The sequence below is a fragment of the Pelodiscus sinensis genome, chromosome 2, assembly GCF_052426305.1.
Source record: "Pelodiscus sinensis isolate ZL-2025 chromosome 2, ASM5242630v1, whole genome shotgun sequence".
NCBI lineage: Eukaryota > Metazoa > Chordata > Testudines > Trionychidae > Pelodiscus > Pelodiscus sinensis.
The window spans coordinates 151,600,635-151,616,371 of NC_143053.1; the positions used below are offsets into that span (position 1 = coordinate 151,600,635).

The 15,737-nt window shown below is 39.9% G+C and overlaps 1 protein-coding gene across 1 annotated transcript in view; it reads left to right on the plus strand.

Annotated features, from left to right (window-relative positions):
- Positions 1-2,381: 2,381 nt before the first annotated feature.
- The window catches only part of LOC102455363 (poly(rC)-binding protein 3-like), a 693,079-nt gene continuing 679,723 nt past the window's right edge, over positions 2,382-15,737 (plus strand). The window contains exon 1 of the mRNA XM_075921612.2: positions 2,382-2,925. The gene's annotated coding sequence lies outside the window, so the exon portion shown is untranslated. The remainder of the gene's footprint in view (positions 2,926-15,737) is intronic.

The window sequence follows — 15,737 nt, forward strand, 5'->3', positions numbered from 1 at the left end:
GCCGATAGTGTATAAGGTTTTTTTGTTTTTTGGGGTTGTTTTTCTTTACATGAACTGAGCCATAGTGTGTAAGAGGAAGCTGTTTAAACAATATTAAAACAGGAGGTGTTCTTCTTTCCCGCCTCTTGTGAGAGATTGGGAGCAAGGTTAGAGAGGGATCCTCTCCTCTTTTACTTTTTTGAGAGAGTTGGGGATCTATTTCTTTCTTCAGATCACTGCTCCTGAAGGGATTAGGAAGAAGCACCTCCCACAGTGGAAGGGATGGTTTCCGATACAAGATAATGAAATTGCTTTTTGGTTCTGCATATGTCTTTGTTTTATGTTATTTGATTAATGATTTATAAGCTGAGATATTTAGGTCCTAACCCATACAATATTAGATGCACCATACTATTGCATTAACTGAATTATTGAATTATTATTGACATTTTCTTTCTCAGATCATTTTACTTATTGAAGCATAGCCTTGCACTATTCACAGTTCCCATCTCTGATTGTTTCAGTGTACTAGGATGGCTGAAGTGGACCAAATGCAATCCATAGAGTCTATCTACATTGTCCTGCAGCTGCTCTCATCTTTTAAAGCACACCTTTAACATAAAAATCCTAAATTGTAACAAACAAATTATTTACTAATAACACTTCTGATTGTTATACATCAAAGAAACTTCAAAAGCCGATTTTGTTATCTTTACTTATGGTTTTTGATTACCTTTTGCATTTCTCTCAGTTTAGACAGTGAAAATTATTTCAGGCCAGGAATAATTATCTGTATGAAAATATCTCTTTGCTGGATTTTTTTAAATTTCTGAAATATTTCTGGAGATGGTAGGTTTTATCCAAGCTTGTATTTAGAACATTTCTTGGTTTTATTTTGTCAGTGTCTTTTAATACAGATATGGCTTACCGTAATGGCAATTCTCATAAATAAACTATTTAAAAGTGCTGCCCTGTGGATCAAGAAGGCACCTCAGTTGCTGGGACCTGCTCTTGGGCCACACTTCTCTATTGAAGATAAAGTTGAATGTAGTTTGCTACTTTTAATGTAAATAAGTGCAGTCTTTAGTCTCCTGGCATCTTGTCAATGCAGTGACATTATGCAAACTTTGGGTGCTACTGACGTTCAGCATGTACTTAATATAATGTCACTTGTCAAGCCCTCAGTGTTATGCCTTGGCCTCTTTAGCTTTCCCAGAACTCCACTTGCAAATCTATTTGCCCCAGTGATGCCACGTAATGATTCCACTTAGCAAAAAGCATTCTGTGGGGACAATGAGTACAAGGGGAGCTCAGATTTCAAACCAGGACTCCTTAAAGGGACACTTAGATCCCACAAATGCTAAAACTGGCAGTTACACACATATAATTTCATCTGAAGTGTTAGGGATGAGACACGGGACTGAGAGGGCGAGGTTTCTAAGGCGACACCGAGCATTTTCTCTTGCATATGCTCAGCTGTCTTATTCTGGCTCACGATCTCTGGTTTAACTGAAAGGAATTTTCCCTCAAGTGAGACTGACAGTGCCCTTGGGGTTCTTTACCTTTCTCTGCAGTTTGTGAGTACAGGTCACTTTGCCAGGATGACCTGGGCATACCTCAATCATTTCCCTGCCATTGCAGTGGGCTTCAGGCACCCTGGGGCCTCTTCTCTGCCTGTGGCCCATAATAATTTAGTTTCCTGTGGGCTTTATCTAATGTTGATTGATGGTTGGGTTTAGTACATGGATGCTCAGTGGTGCTGATGGCATGTAATATCCAGGAGGTCAGACTAGATAATCTATTGGCCCCTTAAGGCCTAAAATGCTGTGACTTTAGGCTTTTCCATTTCACTGGCCTAGGTCTCCTGTCTTCTCCCCCCCCCCCCCCCCAAGAATCCAGCAGTGACTACTGAACCAAGCAAAGTGACATGGCCTGCAAGCCAGAGCCCTGTATGTGCCAGTAACCCCCGCCCCACACTTGGCACCACCCTGGGGCAAGGCTTTCCTTGGGTCAGCCTCCACCTCCTCCAAAGCAAAGCCCTGGCATGTGGGAGGCTGTGTCACCAGCCTCCCATATCAGCCCCCCAAAGCAGAGAGAGAGAGAGACAGTGTGTGTGTGTGGGTGGGTGTGTGTGTGGTGTGTGTGTGAGCCCTTCTACTGAAAGGCAGGCTGCCTGTGCCTCAAGTCTCTTCTACTACATGAAGAAGAGACTGTGCCCCCTCATGTGCCTTCAGCTCTCCTCTCATCCCCCTCTCTCCTGAGATCCCGCTCCCTCCCCCAGCTCCTTCAGCCCGCCAGCCAGTTCCAGGCCCCGCAGCCCCACCTCAGCCCCGCCAGGGCAACGCCCTCTCCCACCCGCTGGCGCATCGCCGCCCGCCCGCCTCAGCGAGGGGCTGGGGCTGCCACCAGAGCTCCCGCCGCCCAGCGCCGGCCAGGCTCAGCGGCAGCAGCGGCCGGGGAAGGAGGCAGCGAGCGCGCCTGAGCGCGGGAGCGCGGGGAGGCGAGAGCGGCAGCAGGAGGAGCAGCGGGGCTGCAAAGCCACAGCGAGCCGCAGGAGCCCGGGGAGCGCGGCGGCAGCGCCCGCAGCAGCAGGGATCTCAGCCGCCCGCCCGGGAAATTACACGCCCAGGAGCAGCCGGGAGAGCAAGCAGCCTTCGCGCCCTCCTCCGCCCCAGCAAAACCCCAGCAGCGACGCTCGAGCTCGATTTTGCATCCGATTGTGTTTTTTTCCTGCCCCCCTCGAGGGTTCTCCCTTTTCCTGCCAGACTGACTCGCACCCTCTCGATAATTTATCCCCCCCCGTCGGGTTTTTTTTTCTTCTCCTCTTCTCCCTGCTTCCAAACCCCGTGTCTGTGTGTTTTAACAACATCACCACCTCTGCTTACAACCAACCAGCCAACCAAAACCCTTCCTCCTCTCTGACCCCATCCAACACCCCTTGTTAAGGTGAGTTGTGTCTTTTCATCACTTTTTCTCCCTTGTGTGCTGTTTCCCCCACCCCCTAGCCGGGCAGCTTGAGGGGGACGGGGAGTGGATTTCAGGGGGCTCCCATCCCAGCATGTTTGCAACGCCTTTATTTTCCCTTCTGCAGCCTCAGCATCATTCCGCCCTGCTCCTTTATCCCAAGGATGTAGCCAGCTGCTGGAAGTGGGGAGCTACTTTTCCTTAGCCCTGCACGCTTGGGAGCAACTGCAACAGCAGCAACACAAAGCTGCCCCTTTCCCTCCCCCTCCTCTGTTTGTTTATTTTTGCTTGGTTTCTCTCGCTTTCTCTTTTCTTTCTTTCTATTTTTTTTATTGTAATTCTCAGGGGACTTGCAAAGGATTGCATGGGAGGTGAGGGAGAGCGAGCGTATGTGTGCGCTGGAAGGGTGCATTTGTACTTGTGGTGGTGGGATGAGCGATAAAGCTTCCACGCAGCCAAGGAGAGGGGGACAGCAGAGATTGTTGATGGAGAAATTGATCAGAGCTTCAGGAAGGCTGCACAGCCCTTGTAGTGTTCGCGTCTTGCGCTCCAGGACACCCCTTATATCATTGCTGGCACCTTAATAGTGATGGCTCCCGCTCTTCGGCTGGCGTCTCAGTAGAGTAGTGAACAGAGGGAAAACTTTAGTGCTACCTTGAATTGCTAGTGTGGCTTTTATTCTAGCAGTGTAAGATTTCAATCCTGCAGTGGTGAAAACAGCACTGCAATCCAGAACAACCGGATCGTTGAGTGTCACATGCTCGTTATTAGTAACGAAACAGATACAAAGCGCTATTACTTTAGCCAGCTACTAGAAGTATTGCGTCAACGTTTACTTTCCGCTTGCGGAGTTGTACTGTATTAGACTGTTTTCTTCAGCTGTTCAGCTGACTGTTCGTATAAGAGAATTGAAAAAAGACACTAATTTCTGCAGTAAAATAACCTATTTTAAATGACTGGGGAAACTACTTTTTAAAGTGGCTATCAATCTGTTCCAGTGATTTTTTACAGTTTTATGTGCTTTCAGCTATTTTACTGGGGTGTTTGAAGTGGAGTACTATAGACTAGCAGCATTTTGATAAAGTATTAAATCATAACATGCAGCAATGTTATCTGTAACAAGGTGTCATTCAAAACAGAGCAAAATTAAAAAAACCCTAGCTCCTCTGCATAGATTTTTTCATCGTAGTGTTTGTATCAAAAATTGCATGCAGTTTCCTTAAAGAACTTGCAGCATTTTAAAAAAAAATCAAAATAATTCTCAAGTATTTATAGTTCAAATAGTGTTGTATTACATTTGCCTGAGGTGTAAAACAATGAATTTGTGTGGAAGAGTAAACAGATCTACCGCATTTTCAAATGCATTTTCCTTCAATATTTTTTGCAACTCCAAGTTTAGACATGAACTAAAAAGATTGCTACTATCTGTAGTTAGAGGCCTTCCTAGTGTGGATTTTTATAAGTGCAATACTTCTTGTTTGATGGCAATACAATACATTTATATTACCTGTTTAGTACATGTAATTTAAAAATAGCCAATCTTTTCACATGCTATATATGGATGATGTTCTGCAAAAATGATCAATTGTGGAAATATATTGTTATGCTAATAAGAATACATCTTTCATCATTTCTTTTTCTTGCTAGTCTACTTAAATATTTTACACTTATACACATTTGCTTTGGGGTTTTGTGCCACAGTTGTCAAGTTTGTGCTGAAGAGAATGTATGGATATGTCCTTAAATGCTTTTGCCATTCTTAATGTCCATGATAGAGTGGGGAAGAGTAAAACACTTAAGTCCTTTGATGGGAGGCATTCAACAATGTGAGAAAGACAGAAAAATCAGAGAAGTGCATAAGTAGTTACAAAATAAAGCACACAGTAGCAGTATACATGTAAGCTCGTAAACAGCTGTGTTGCTAATCTCTTGATTATCATTTAAACACAGTATTTATGGTGAATCTCTATTGAATATCATACAAGTTTTGGGGGAGTTAGGAAATATTCCATTCATCAAATCACATTTAACCCAGGACACTCATTCCTTTTCTGATAAAAGCCCTGCTAATGGCTTGATTTGGAGAAGTCTTGAATACCTGCAGCTGTTATTGAGGTCACTGGAATTTGCAAGAGCTCAGTCAGCACCTTTAAGGATCAGGCATTTTGTCTTCTCAAGAGGTAGAGTTTATCCAAAAGATAACATTGCCAAGGTCTTTAATTAATCACTCATTCAGTTTTTATGTATGGTGAATCTGGATATGTTTGTTCTATCACAAAGAAAACTAAAAGTTTATGGCCACTGCACACGAAATTTTAATATTGTTAATCTTAGACTATTTTTTAATTCTACAGTCACTTGTAAAATAGAAAATGTTCACTAGCTCATAAATCTATTTTGCAGATTGCAGTAGTTAGTTGATTATTGCTATAGGCAAGGCATTTAAATAATATATAAAGTATGACATACACAGAGGAAGGGTTGAGTTTATCTGTTTCTGTATCATCATAGAGCAGAAAAAAAGTGATGTCTTCATTTGTACATGGAAATCATTTTTACCAACACAGTTTGGAGGTCATGTCCTTCCACTTGATGCCACATTTGAAATCCTACTCCCCATTAACTGCAGTGATAGAAGTTTTCCCCATGAGCTGCAGTGATAGAAGACTCAGGCTTGCACAAATTGTTCAGTGCTATAGTATCTTCTGAGGAAGCTTTCTTTTAATTTATTGTTTCAGAATTGAGTAAAACGTGGATTTATTGACACATCAAGTTTTTTGTTATTGCTAAAACATGTTCATTAAAGGCCTAATTTACTGTACCTGAACTAATAGGAATAGTTATAGAGTTTAGAAGTCTAGTTGACTATAGAACTTACTGTTCTGAAAATAGGTAGGGTTGTTCTCTGTTGTCATCTAACTAAATATTTTCTTCTAATCTTCTGCATCATTGTTCATCTGCAAGTTCTATTGGAAGTAATTTATGGTGTATATAGACATTTTAACATATTTTCATTACTGAAGAACATGAATGTTCTGTTTGTACCTTAAATTACAACTACTTTTGTCAGTTTCAGTAGACTTTAATACAATACTCTGTTCTTCCTTATGGGGAAAAATTGCTATAATATTTACACTTTTAAAATATATACATATTAATTGTGTACTTCTTTTCCTTGGAAATTGGCAAAATGGTGTTTTGGAATCATGCAGTTTCCAGTTAGAGTAAATGTTTCAAAATAATAGTGTGGTACATATGAAAACCACTTAACACATTTTCCCCTACAGTATTACACTTTGTGCTAGCTTAGAATGGTAATACATGTTTGTTTTAGTCTGAATTCACACTTGTAATTGTAAAAAAATAGAATGATATTAAGATACATCATATTATTTTATATAAAATCATCGCTTTCCTAACAGACAATAGTTTAAAAAGAAATAATATTTTAGTAATAAATGGCATTTTTCAGCCATATATACTTACACAAAGAGGATAATGAGTGCTTAGCTTCAGGGAATTATATGTAGCCCTGTTGAAATACCAAGATCTTAACAGCTACATGTGTGGTTAGATTCCCAATGCTGTTGGTGAACTTGAGTGAATGGCAGTAGTGACAAGTTTATATACCTAGACAGGTCACTGTCTCTTGGGGCAAACAAAATATAAGAGGAAGGATGGTTGAGCAACATTATGCTGTAGGGCTAAAAACACCAAGTGGTTGCTTAATGTTCAAGATTAGTGAGGGTCCTCTGTTTCAAAAACAGTGTTTGTAGTAGTCTGTTTAGTTCTTTGTATTATAATAGATCTGGAGAATTTAAAAAGTAGTAGTACCAAATATCTTCTCTATTGAGAAGCATATATATATATATATGGTCAGTGGAAAAATAGTTGGGAGAAATTAGGTTATATTATTTGTATAGACCTATTCTAAACTTGTTTAATTACTTACAGTTTCAGTGCATTTATATACATCTCTTGTTCACTTATGTAGGTTAGAGTTCACATAGTTTGTTGGGGGAGTATGCGTAGAGTGAAAAGGAAGGAGAAAAAAATATAAGCATTAAATTTACAAAATATTAGAATGAAGCAAAAAGAGCCAAAGATATTAATAACACCAGCACCAATGGCAAATTGGGTTGTAATCAGTGTTCCCTCTAAGCTTTGCAGTAGCACAGCTTCACAAGTGATTAACCAGTCCCACCCAGTCAGTCAGCTCCATGCAGGAAGCCCTCAGCCTCTGACTGGGCGGGGCTGATTAATCACCTGTGAAGCTGTGCAGCTAGGCAGCTTAGAGGGAATGCGCTGGTTGTAAGGTGTGTGAGATTTCAAACAATTTAAACCTTTCTGACAGCTGACATACATTTAAAGTGAAGAAACTTTAATTTACAGTGAATATATTTTCTTTCCATAAAATATTTTAAATAAATATATTTGAAATATATTAAGTATATAACATTGCTATTATGCCTTCAGATGTTCACATAATTCGAGAAGGTTTACATTAATGGGAATGCTTTAAAATGACATTTCAGTCACATAATTGGGGTATGCAGATATATTAATATTTGACCATTCATGGGCTTTTTATGTAAGTACTAAAATTACTTAAATATTGTGATCAAATTAATAAAAATATGTATTTATTTATTTTTTATACGAAACCTTGTTTAATTGCTATTTCTAGTTTCATTAAAGAAGAAGAATAAAAAGTACATATCTTGTTTTGTTAATTTTGACCTGTTTTTTCTTTTGTGTTCCTCTAAATAAATGTTCATTTATTTTATTATGAACTTTTTATTAGGCCATTGATTCATGATGAAAACCCAGCCCTGTTGTCAATTGTTTTTAACATTCCAAATGGTATTGTTCTACCTTATATAAATACTTTCTTCAGTGTCAGTCACATGCCTTGTACACATAAAATTCAACATTCTTTCGATTTCAGTGAGACTTTACATTCAGGTGTATATACTATTATAATTTGTTTGCATTTAGCCATATAAACTTTTTTAAAATAAGGGAAGTTAAATTATGTATGCTCCCATAAAATTAAATAAGTAATCAATGCCCTGTACCCTTATCATTCATACTATTTGCCAGGTGTCTTTTCATATGGGCTCAGAGGAACATAAACTACATCTGCGGTCAGCTTTAGCAATCTGGTTGCAGTATTCTCAGTTCCCAGTGGCAGCTCAGGAAGTCTAGAGAGTGCTACATTCAATACTCAGTGGCCATATGAGGTTGAAGAGAGAGAGAAAAGAGTAAAACTAATGGGTGTCTGAGTTGGCCTGTCAAGATCTTCTGGAGGAAAAAAAAAAATCTACCTTCACAATTCAAAAGCCATTGTGTGGCCATGGAAATTATGTATTTTGGCCTTAAGAATTTGTATTACTCTATATCACATAAAATCCCAACTGCCTAGCGTTGACAAAGAATCCTAGTACACAAATAATACAGCTGCATTGTCTCTCCTTCAGTTAGATCAGACATGATCTATAATTTTTCTGAGTTCCTAATTTAAAATGCCAGCTACCAGATGACATCTGAGCTGTCCTTTTTTCAGTTGTATCAGAGTCGCTCTGCTTGTTCAAACAGGACTGCAGTAAAAAACTCCATGCTTGCACTGTGCCTTTGCACTCCAGGCCATGTTAGCTTTTCTGCAGAATCTTAGTGCTGAATGGAATCAATGAGTATCTTCCGAACCCCTGTCCTACCCAGGGATGCTACATGGAGATGCTTGCCTCCTGCCTGCAGCCTGCCCAGATCACATTCTTCTCCCTACAGTGACCTTGAATCCATGGAGTTCTCAGAAAGGAGTGCCAAGAATGTGATTGACTCCTTATTCTTCATGAGTGGGGTGGGGTCTACTTAAGGAGCTCCCCCCTTCCCCACACACACACATGCTCTGGTCCTGTAATCTTAAAGCTTAAGCCTGCAAATATGGACATGAGTGTGATTATGTGAGTACTCCCATGAAACTCAGTGGGACAACTCAGGTGAGTAAATTGATTAATTTATGTAACTGTTGAATTGAGCCCTTAATGTTGTACACTATTTTTTTCATACAAAGGCTACATCCACATTGGGGGGGAAAGGTGGCTTTTTACCAAGCGTTAGCTAACGTGGCAATGAACACAATATCTTACTGTGGTAAGATATCTTAATAAAGTAATATCTTACTGTGGCCAAGGCAGCTATAGTTTTAATATGTGTTAAGAAGTGAAGGTAAACACTGGACTTTCCTCTTCCCTGTACCTTGGCCTGCTAACATGTTAAAACTACAGCCGCCTTGTCCATTTCAGTAACCACATATTAACTAACACATGGTAAAAATATATCTTTTGATTATAAGGCCAAACAGATTTAATGAAAAGAAGTAGACTTTGTATTATTTATTAATAGAATTTATGTGCCTTTCATGTTAGATTTTTTAGTACAACGCATAAAAGCCCACATTAGTTAAATATTAATTTAACTGCATAACACAGTATTGTTTAACATATAATTCCTTTTTGGTTTATAGATTCTTGAAGCTGATCAAGGCACCAAAAGTCACATCAGTCGAATAGTAATGCATTCACCATCTTCATGAAACCATGGGGTGCTGGAACAATTTGCATAGTGGGCATGCTGAGAGCTACTGAAACAAACTCTAAACCCTGTATATGTTTGGTGTCCAAAATGCTGGCCATTAGCCACAAATGGCTATTTGGCCAGTTGAATGTAGCTAGTTGGCTTAAACAACATGGCTCTTTGGCTAGTTCATTGTAGCTAGTTTGCTATAACAATAGCTACTATAATGGCTACTGCTTCAGAACTGGTTGGACACGATGGCATGGAAACCACTTCAAGCCAGAGAGTACAGCAGCACCACCACCCCCAATTCCAACGCCTATGCATGAAACATTGGCTAAAATATTTCTTGCATAGGTGCAATCACTTTACATTTTAAGTGTATAAGCCTCAATAGTGTGACTTGATGGTTTGCTTCTTTAAAAACAAACAAAAGCAGCTTCATAATAATCTGTACTAATTACCTTCATATTACATATTTGCTGCAACATAAAATGTTTTATTTGTTTTGTTTTTTTCTTATAGTAATGATACTTAGGAAGATGCTCACCAGATTTTAAGTTAGTAAATAACTCCAAAAGACCTTAATGTAGTACATTCAAAGATCAATTTAAAGGCTTACAAGCTTGATTGCAATTGCATGGGAAATTATTTTGCCCAGAGTTTAATAGTTAACTGGCCAATGTTATACTTACATTTGGAAACTTAGAGTGGTTTAAATATTAAAGTGCTAATTTTTACCACTTAAGATTTAAATCCAATGTGGAAACAAAGTTGATTCAAACAAACAAAGATACTCTCCATCTTGCTAAGTATCAGAAATACATAAAATTATGATTTATCAGGAAATAGAGATAATCTGAGAAAATTTAGTCATCACAAACACTGGAGAATTTAACATTTTTCCTGTGGACTGCCGTTATGTTCCTGCATGCAGATCCTGTTCCCAAAGATAGACCTGAGTCACAGAACTTGTACAGATGATCACCTGGGAGGCAGGACTGAGGTATGGAATCGCCTCCCACATGCCATCGACAGGCACAAGCGCAGAGTCCCATAGCATCTAATTCTCCCCCCACCAAATATTAAACCACCTTCCATAGCAACACAGGATTCCCCCAACAGAGGAACCCTCTTCAAGTATGTCTAAATCTGAGACAAAGATGTATTTGTAAAAGATGTTAACTCAAAGCTCTAAAATCCCTAAATTATGTTAATTGGTCAATATGAAGACTAGGTTTATCAGCTAACATTCAACGTGTCAAGACTACACTAGAGTTTTAAAATATTTCATGTAGTCGTGTTTTAAAAATACACCTTTTACTTTAGTCTAGATAAGCCCTATGGGGTCTCCCAATATCTTCTTCCTTCCTGTCCTGAGAAAACATAGCTGTTCTATTCCCACTTTTTTCATTTGTGGCGTGCATGTGTGTGTGTGGCATGAATCTGCCCTAGCATATACAAAATGCATAAAAGTCAAGACCATTGTGCAGATCTCTCTCTGGAACTTTTAAATATTTTAACTTTTAAATATTTTAAATCTTTATTCCCGAAGACATTCTATTTTTCATTTTTACTGTATATATTTTATTAATTTCACCTTATGCCAGAGCTTGATGCCAGAGCTTGACATATATGGTATCTTCTTTACTGTTAAAAGTTAATATGTACATGCACATTTAATAAATTGCAAATACCAATATGAGGCACAAATTAGAGAGACATTTTATTTTGGAATTTTAAATGTTTGCTTTTAAAAACAGTACAAAGCTCTATGAAACAGAATAAGGCTCAGTTCTGCAGAGACATGGATGAAGGTTGTGAGAGAGAAGAGCTCAGCTACCAATAGGTTTGCTGAGCACAGTGCTTTGTTATTCATGATCTAATAAAGCAAAGTAAGCTGAAAGTAGCAGGCACTGCTCTTCTCCACAAATGTCATGAGACATTGAGCATCTGGCTGTGAGAGATACAGTTTTCCTAGTCTCTAGAACCTTGTGTCTATGACAGGAAACCCATGGGAAAAATTGTATGTAATCTTTTGATTAAAGACTGTATCATAATGCATATGCACAAGGGGGCTAAATTAGGGTAGTATGAGCAACCTAAATACTGACATTTCCTAATTCTTAAGTGCTTGCATTTGCAGCTTAAATAGTGTTCTTTTAAAATATTTTATTTGTATGAAATATTTTAAACATCACTTGCTATAAAACCTGTATCATATAACTCTTTCTCAGTTTCACTTTACAGCATTCACCTTTTTCCCCACCTCTATCCTTCACTGAACGCTTCTCAAACAGGATCTTGCCAAAATTTTAAACAACAAAATTAGCCCTAACTCAGCAGGAACCAGCTTGCCTTGTCTTCCTCTCCTCTTCTTTTTCCCACTAGTTCCACTCTTTCCTTCTTCGTGCCAGCCTCCAATACCAAATTTATCCTTGTATTTGTGTCTCTAACATTTCACTCTGTCTTTGGCCTTTCCTTCCTTCTATCGATTTACTAACAACTAATGATGCTATTTGAATATGTAAATGTTCATACTGTTGCATAAATTGCAAGGTTCGTCCCCTGGAGGCCAGTCTAATTTGCCCACAGAAGAGAGTCACACTTTCAGGCTGGGTCCAACTCCATTTTATTGTTTGCAAGCAATGGTCAGCCAAGGAGCTATTGCTCAAAGCAAAGCTGACCCTGGGCGTTGGCTAAGCATCCTTTTTTATACTTTCTTTAACTTTCTTATCCAACTTGGCATGTCTTGATTTGTTACCTTAGCTTCGTGTTGCAGCGTTATTGGTTAGCATATTTCAACTCTATTCCACTCAGTAACAACCACCAGTACAGCTTACTTAAGCAATAGCAATTAGCAAATTTCCCTAACTCAAGTAATACGTGTAATCCAGTCCTTGAGAAATGGGTCTAAACAGCTAGTTCCCCTTTTTACTACAGCTTCTAAAACATGCGCAATTAGATATGTGCTGTTTCAAGCTTAAGTAATGGAAGGGGGAAGAAGCACACATAGTTTTTACTATATTTTACTACAATTCCCTCCTCAAGATGCTTTCTTCGAATTATACTTAATCTGTTTCAGCCATTGCTAGATTCTGGTAATGTACATTTCACGTTTTACAACTGACTGCATAGTCCGCTGTACAAGAGCTATAAGACATGGTGCTAGACAAGGCAATAAGCATAACATTATCATAACAAAACAGAACTAAACAGGAATGTGTACCAACATAGCACAATAAGATTCGTGTTCATGTTCTTCTTACTAATTTTCAGTTTTAGTCTTTTTGTAGTCAGAAATCTTTGGGCTTTGGTGGTGTCCTAGAAGCTGAGTTTTCCTCTTTTTCTTTGCATGCAGGGGAGAGGTTACTAGCACATCACCCTGTAATATTTTATTTTGGTTCTTCTGGTATCCAACAGGTGGGAAAGCAGGACCAGAAGAGAGAGGCTTATCAGCAGTTGGGGTAGGATCATTTTGAGATGGAAGGATCTTTTTGCAGTGAGAAGCCTTGGCCAACAGTCAGTTCTTGGTACTTCACAGCGGTGTTGGTGGTTAGCAAAACTTGGTAAAGGTCTTTCTAGAGTGGTCTTTCTCTGATGGACATAAGAGTATTCTCTGAGCCAAAAGCCAGCTAGCTCTTTTAGAACCAAGGTTATTTCCTAGGAATGAAGCAAACCGTAAAAACAATCCCGCGCGGTTGTTTGATACCGGCCTTATCAAAGTGAGGCCTTTTTGGCATGTAGTTGCCAGGGGAACCAGGGTCACAGTAACTGCTGTAGCATATGCTTCTCAGGCTGACTTAATGATTTGAGTTTGTCAGTCCTCAGCAAGATACCATGGACTGCCTCAGTTTACTCCTATAGTACTTTTCTCTTGACTTTGGGGTTCTTCTTAATCTACTAGGTTAAATACAACAATTTAAGGGGTTTTAATTTACTCTGGAAGTGCCGGTGCAGCACCAACATTATTATAAATGTTAAAATCAAAACTCCTCACATAATTTGGCAAACACTATTCAAATCCATTCCCAAGATATTTCGTCGCCTTACTGGCGCTGCCCATGATTATAGGTTTGACCTCTACTGCCTGGTTGAGTGCTGCAGAGATAGGTGTTTGGCATGGTCCACGGTGTTTCCCCATCTGTGCGTACCTCAGACGGCCAGCCCCGATATATCTTTGGGCATTGGCCACCAACTTCTTGATCTTTGCCTGCAGGGCCAGTAAACCCTCCTCTGGTACTTACTTCCGCCGTGCCACTCAGCATCTCATGTGAGGTTATCTCCACTACCAAAGTGCGATAGAGCCACATTCTATTGACGGTCAGGCTGCTTGATGAGGGACTGTTATGCACACAGACGGATATATAGAGGGGCAGGATGGAGTGATCAGTCTGGGTAGTCAAACACCAGTAGGTACCGTTCATTTGGACCAGCTCGATGTTCATTTGTTTCTCTGAGACAACCACATCAAACCTAGGCAGATTCGTCATGATATTAAATGGGCAGATACATAAAATTTCCTTATCAAAGTGGGTGCAACAATCCCTGGGTATAGGGAGGCTCCCACACCTTTAGAATAAACAATGCTTCTTATTTTATCTATATGCCCCTGCTTTGGTACAGGCAGGGAGGTTATTATTCTGATCTGATCTGAGTGAGGAATCCCCAGAGAGGCCAAAAACAAATGGTTGTATTATGCCCTGTCCAGGTGGGCCTTTGGGTCCTCATGGATTCTTTCTTTCCCCACTCCCATGGGTAGGCACAGGGGAGATAATCTCCAGTCCAAACATCAGGTTAGGTCTAGCGAAGTAGACACAGAGCTGGACAGATCCTTCAAACTATTTAGGATCAATTGATTAGCTTGGCTGGTGTGTAGGCCTTCACGGGCACTGGATATTACTGCATTTACAAGCCTGGATTCTTATACAATTTCTGGGCTATGACATAAGTGTTGCTGACAGAGTTTCCAGGCTCAAACCAATCTGCGATGGTATCTGCTAAGCTTTGTCATTGCCTACTCAGGCATTTGCCAATTTGATTAGCCAGTCTAGCACACAGCTGGTCTGTACCAGTGTGGAACATCATCAAGGTAAAGATCAGTGACAGTTGTCCTGGTTCTGGGACAGGGGCCTGTTCAGGGCATGATGCACAATTGGGAGGCTCTATTTTGTCCTTAAAGTCCTGGTTGATGATATCCAAATGAGGGCAAGTTAGCAATGGCCATTCATTAAAGCAAAACCAAACCAGTCTGGTGGGAAGGGGCTAGTACCCGTCTCCCATCCTTCTGTTCACGTGATGCACTCTTTGCTTCTTTCCAGTTCTTTTTGTTCACCTGTGGAGACATTGTTAACATTCTCCCAGCCTAAATAATTTTCTACTCACAACATTTGCAATACGTATTACAATTAAGACACACAAGACAAACTTGGACAGAACACAAACTCATTATGTCATGACACAGAACCATGGTATTTTGTTGTTGTTGTTTTTCTTCAACTGGCACCAGCGCTTTCTGATGATCTGAAAGACAAGAAAAAATTTCTCCCCCATCGGGGTGGCCTATTATAACTTAAAATACTGCCTAAGATCTGTTAGGGGAACCAGTTACAGCTAGTTCCTTACCACTTTCATGTACGAGTGAGCTGCAACTTTCTGAGAACAAGAGCGCTTCATCGGTACTCGTGACCTTCCACTCCCTTGAATTACCTTAGAGTTGCTAGCCCTCCCCAACAGTGGCATGGCTCAGTTTCCCTCTTGTATTGCAGACCGGGCTTTTTTTTTTATCTTATGATCTGTCTTGATCCTGCTAAATGACTTTTCTTAATTACACAGATTTGTCTAGCATTAATTTGGTAAGGAGAGTGGGCTTTCCAATTAGCCCCCACACCTCCTAATTCTTTTCAGTATAAGGTTTGTATAACGTCCAGGCTGCAGCAGTTGATCTATGCTGCTGACTCTGGGGTGGATCACTTGCTCATGCTCTGTAAGGAGATTTATGTTGCAGAATGTGTCTCCTTGTTAGGGCAGATTTAGCTTTTAGTGATTACATCTTTACATCCAATGTCTACCGGTTGACATTAGGGTGGCTTTTAAGTTACCTTCCCCCACGCCCTCGAACTAATTATAACGGCGTGTGAGGGAAAGGTTTTAACTTTTTTTTTTTTTTTTTTTTTTCTGGACGGCCCCTACTCATGTGTTGTGAAACATCCTTGGGT